Raw genomic sequence first — 6226 nt, 5'->3', positions numbered from 1 at the left:
ACTCTGACCACTGCCTTCCTGTCGGTTGTTATAAGATAAAAACAAGGCTTTAAGTTGTCATCCGTTGTTTAACTAATTATGAACAGTTTATTCTGTTGCATTTACATTTACAAACTAAAGAAGGGCAGAAAGCAGCATCAAGGGTGTTCCTACCATAATGCATGCAGTTAGTTTAGTACCACTGGTGGCACAAACAGAGCAGGCTGCCTCTTTAACCAGGGTTTAGACAATGTCATCATTAGTAATGCCCTAGGGACAGGCCTTCTGAACCATCCACCCCATGTGTTTATGTCACTCCTCCCAGCACAGATCACAGCGCCTGCTCACTTGTTGCCTGTACAGGTGGCCATACACCAGTGATCCCCAACCAGTGGCTCACAAGCAACATATCGCTCCCCACTCCCCTTGATGTTGCTCCCAGTGGCCTCAATGTAGGTGCCCAATTTAAAATTTCTGGCCTGGAAGCAAGTTTTGGAAGTACAGAGACACAGTATTACTCCAAGCAGAACCTCCTGCAGGCCAGCAGTCCACATGGGGCTACCAAATAGCCAGTCACAGCCCCTATTTGGTATCCCAAAGAACTTTTTTCATGCTTGTGTTTCGCATGCTTGTGTGGCTCACAAGTAAAAAAGGTTGGGGATCCCTGCCATACACGTTACAATTATGATCTTTCCTGCGACCAGGTTCAGGGCTGAATTGTCAGATATGGAGGTAGAAACCATAGGAACTGAACCCCTATCTGACGATTCAGCCCTAAATGCAGCTTTTGCTTGGGCACCTTCAACCCAATGAGAATCTTTTGTCCCGTCCGATTGATGAGACAACTGATATCCAAGGCTTTTGGTCGCCTCACCAATCCGCCATACGCACACTGAATGCCATACAAAATCTTGTTTCGTACAATAATATTGGTGTGTGTATGGGTAGCTAATTTCTTCTGCTTCTTTTAATTCTTTGTATTATTTTCAGCTCCATCCCATTGCCATTGTGTTTGATTGACCTAAAACTCCTTTGGATTGGGCCATATTACAGCTCCGAAATCTAATTCTACACCATAACATATTGTGGACCATTTCTTTCTGGTTTTAAAAGGCAGAATATACAGTATCCTCTTGCTTCTATTCTCCCTTCAGTAGATAATTACAGTTGATGACATACATCTACAACCTAAGATTTACTGTTTCAGGTCTTTGGCAATAACCATATATTTTTCAAGAACTATTGGTATTGTATTTCGTTACATGGTATCACAGGTTGTGATTAATTACCATTATATACAGTAGAGCCTTCATATCTGTACTTTTCTGTACAACATTGCTTAGAATGAGCTTGATCAGTTCAAGTGATTAGGAAGAGTCCAAGTGCGCTTGGGATGATTGGTTGAGGGAGCCGGTATGTATGGAATGAGCGCTGAAAATGCTACAAACAAGTTGTGTTTTTCTCTCTGAAGGCAGAAGAAGGAAGCAACCAAATAGCGCTGGGGTTTGATTGGTAACTCAGATATGATTTCCCGACATATATATCTTATTTCCTCTTTTATCCTCTCACCTTCATCTGAACTCTTGCAGAAAACTCGTTTTAACCCTTTTATACCCCTTGAATTAGATTAGTTCAGTTAATGATTGCTGTAAATATCAATTTTTTACCTAATATTATTTCTGATTACATGGAGTAAAGTGGAAATGAAAGCTGTGTGGGATGTGTTTGCCGGTAACAGTGCTGCCCATGTACAGTATATAAGCAGACTCTATGCTAAGGGATGTCAAAACTGCTGCCCTCCAGCTTCATTGAATTCAGCCTATGGTGTCTTCTTGGGTTAAAGGGGAACTCCACCCAAACACAATTAAGCTTTTCAAAAAATAAACATAATTTTAAGCAACTTTGTACAGGTATAGGACCTGTTATCCAGAATGCTTGGAACCAAGGGTATTCCGGATAAGGGGGTCTTTCTGTAATTTGGATCTCCATACCTTAAGTCTACTAAAAAATCCATAAAACATTAATTAAATCCAATAGGATTGTTTTGCATTAATAAGCATTATTTATTGCTTAGTTGGGATCAATTACAAGGTACTGTTTTATTATTACAGAGAAAAAGGAAATCCGTTGTAAAATTCTGAATTATTTGATTAAAATGGAGCCTATGGGAGACGGGCATTCCGTAGTTCGGAGCTTTCTGGATAAGGGATCCCATACCTGTAATATGCATCAATTAAAACATTTGTAGCCTTTTCATGATTTGCAAAGTAATAATATGGTTTGGAACAGTTCCCTAAGCCCGGTCCCCTGTTCCCCTGCTGATCTGGCTGACTACTTTGGGACTTTTGCATTGTGGGTTTTGTAGTTCCTGCATGCTGTCTGCAAGCTGTGGAAAAGTTGTTTGTAATTTGTAACATCAGTGTTTTAGTTCCTCCACCCCTGCCAATATTTCAAATGATGCAGAAAGAGAAGAACTTTTCTGCTAATATAATGAATTTGAATAGAATTGGCAACAAGACACTGTGGTGTTGTGGCCCATGTTACAAACACGTTTGCAGTTTTGCTCCCCTTTGTGTGGACTCAAAAGGCAACTCCAGGCAAATAATAGGCTTCCATTTCAGCAGACATCTTTAAAACGAAATAAATAACAGTTTAGACAAACTAAAGTTGAATGAGTTTAATGTCTCTAAATGTACCTACAGAAGATCTGAAATCCCAAATGTTGACTTAACACAATAGCACCAATAGCAGAATCTTCTATTAGTGGCTCTCCCGCTGTTACACCACAGTTCCCACACAGCACCATATCATTTGGGTATGTCGGGAATTGTTTTTCTTCATCAATTTGAAAGCCATAGTTTAAAGGTCATTAAACCACTCAGAGAAAGATAATGTTTTCTTGCACAACATCCATGTTGGCTATGTATGTTGGCATGGGCACTGTTTATTTCTCTTCAGTCTGTTGCTTAATGAGTACACTGACCACTGGCAGGGCAGCAGCTTCAGCTTTCTGAAAATGGAGCATAAACATGAAGTAGATACGTATGAAGGGTTCTCTCTTATTGCCACCTCAGGTGCAAACCCTCATAATTTGGCTCACAGCATCAATTGCCATGGTTAATATGTGCACTGATAATTCTAATATGATCATTGTGTGCCAGAATCTATTCATAAATGGGTATTTCATGTTCAAACAAAGAGTGTTAGCTCTTTAGCAAAAATAAATGTAGTCTAGGAGCACTTGTCAGGTTTTTGCCCTGTAGACAAAACTATTCTTTACTGACACCTTGCCGGATTCCAAGAGTCGTAAAGCCTATTTTACCACCACAAGTGCAGGCAGGCTAAAATGGATGCACGGCTGTGCGCCTATTGGTGCTTTTCATTAAAGGAAAAGGATAGCTACACTGGGGGGGGGGGGGCGTCAAATATTAGGCTGAACTACTACTTTGCATGCGTTGGCCCAGGGATTGCTCGCTTGCATGAACCCAGGGCTGGTACAGTTTTCTGCTAACAGGAGCACCGGCCCTGGGTATCAGGTAAGTGATTGCAATCATTGGGGGTGCCTAACATCTGGCCACCCCCCAGTGATTGCACCTCTTCTTTAAAGCTACTGCCACCCAAACTTCCACATAGTTGTACTGAATGCTAATGTGTTATTGCTGAATTATGTGCCAGTGCATCTACGGATGCTTGGGAACCCTGGTGCTTCCACTACCCTGAATATGGCTTTAATTCCATGACCCGCAACAGGCTGCATCAATAGTTGCTACAGGCTTGAACGCCGTACATCAGACTCTGTTTTTAATGCATTTGACATAAATGACACTGTAACTGGTTAGAAAATGTGCCTTATCGTTCCAAGGTTTCATGTTCCAGGCTTTACCAATCTAATATATAAAATGTGCAGAACTACTTTGTACACCAGATTATCTGATTTATTTGATATGTAGCCTCATTAATGAATGCAAATGCAAAGTACTAAACAGGCTATTTTTTGGGTGCAAATCCCTGACACCAGTAGTAGCCAGTATAAAATTAGCTGCCAGGCACAACCGGCAATTTAGACAATTTGCAGCAGGTGGGTATGGTCATCCAGCATAATTGCCTGAAATGGAGGTGGGGAAATACAAAGGTGCCCTGTAACCCTGCTACCATCTTCCTGCTGTTATATAGCCCCCCCCCTTTAGCAGCCTGAGCCTACCACCAACATTTTACGTGCAGGTGATGGGCACAAATGCTTTCATAACAAATGTATATATCATGGTAGTGTATAAGGTTAATACAGGAAACAAGTCCAACTATTATATCTAAAATAAAAGCCTTCTGAGTTTGCTTGCGACATGAATTGTCCAAATGTCCTTGGGCTGGTTATCCGGCCAACTAACATTAAATATAGGTGAGATTCCCTCTGCCAGTCACTACTAATCATTTAATTCGTACTTGTATCGGATTTGCCAACATAAGCCTTGCCCCAATAAATGGCTTGCTTAATGTGATCCCATCAGATTCCATCTCACCTTGTCAGCCCTTGCCCTTGGTGTCCCCAGAGTGCATTACACTGTAGCAGGTACATTGTCCCATGGTCTCCTCTTTTAAGGGGCAGGACAGGGTCTTATAGGTGCCAGCATGCATCAAGGGGTAAATGTGAATAGGGGGCAATAAAATAAAACTTGGGCCTTGTTGAGGGTTGACAAACGTATGCCTGCTGTAGACTGAGTATCTCTGTATCGCAGTCCACTGGCATGGAAGGGCAGACATTTTGATCAATGTACTGTAAGAATATTGTACTGATAAGGAGCCCTGGCATTTTTAGGAATTCCTTCATTTTATACCAATTCTAGTTTAATATTCTAGTTATTGAACTTATTGATATGTAATTGGGGACTTAATGTTCTTTATTTTGGGTTGGCATACACTTTAATATTTACAGTAAAATGCTGTGTTTCTTCCTATGCCTGCCCTGCGTTATTGCCACTTTCCTTTGTTTTACAGTAACTGTGCCCAAGAAAATTGTACATCCTGCTAAACCCTTAGAAAGAGGAGGGCTTTGGGAGTAGCATTTTTGTTTAGCTGTATGATGTATGTTTACATCAATAAAATATCTCCACAAGCTACAATGCACAAGTACTAAAAACAATAGTCTAAATAGATATAAATTAATGAAAAGCATGTAAATATGGGATTGCAGTCTAATTGGTAGTATAGGGCATTTACCTTGAGTATGAGGTATTACAGTTCATACAGTATTATAAAAGGGTATGAAGCATGAACAGTATCTATTATAAATTGAAATCCTGCCCTGGGGAAGCCGTGTCGTCTATCAACCCCACAGTCTCTCGAAGTCCCACACTCCACTCCAGATAGACAAAGCAGATTTGCTCAGTTCAGCCCCTGGCAAAATGCCCCTTCCCCAAGAGCCCTTTATTACTGCAGGTAGGGCTACCTGCCCCAAAGTGCCTCTTCTTGGGGCTTCCAGCCAATCGGATTGTTCTCTAGCTTCTAACCGGGCTGGGTGATGTCAGACAGAAAATCCGATCCCCTACACTCATGCACTGCCAAAATAGAGCCTCATGGAGACTCATTGGGGCTACCAAAGCCAATCAAAACCCTTATTTGGCACACCCAGAATACATTTTCACGCTTGTGTTGCTTCTCAAGTCTCTCTACTTTTGAATGTGGTCACAGATAAAAAAGGTTGGGCCCCCGTTCCTTATAAAGCTTCTTCCTTATTTTCTCTGTACAGTACTCGGTGCTGAGACATCTCTACTACAGTACGGGAACAATAAACTCATAGAGAGATATTTGGCCAAATCATTTTTTTCTTCCCTTCTTCCCATGTATCTGTACCTAAATATACCATATAGGGTTCTTATTCCCTTGGGTCAGTGGCTGACAGACATTTTGGGTTTAGGCCTCCCTTTTGGATCAAACTTGGAAAAGTAACCTTGTTAAAGTAACAGGAATATTCTAGGCAGTAAATCTCTATGTTTACTCCCAAATCTCACCTTAATTGACCTTCAGGCTGGGCCCCATTCACTGATTTCATAACATTTGTTAAACTGTAGGATTTTCGTTCCAAAGCTTTCCACTACAAGGGAACTGACACAAGGAACTTTGGTTGACCTTTTTTTATAATCCATGGTTAAACTAACAAAAACAATGTCTCATAAAGACACAGCGCTACTTTGTGTATAACTATACAAATATTTACACATTGGCATCAAAATAGACTGACAACAAACCAAAT

Source organism: Xenopus tropicalis, chromosome 4 (genome assembly GCF_000004195.4).
Source record: "Xenopus tropicalis strain Nigerian chromosome 4, UCB_Xtro_10.0, whole genome shotgun sequence".
Lineage (NCBI taxonomy): Eukaryota > Metazoa > Chordata > Amphibia > Anura > Pipidae > Xenopus > Xenopus tropicalis.
The sequence above is the reverse complement of the archived record's forward strand: the minus strand, read 5'-3'. Positions refer to the sequence as shown.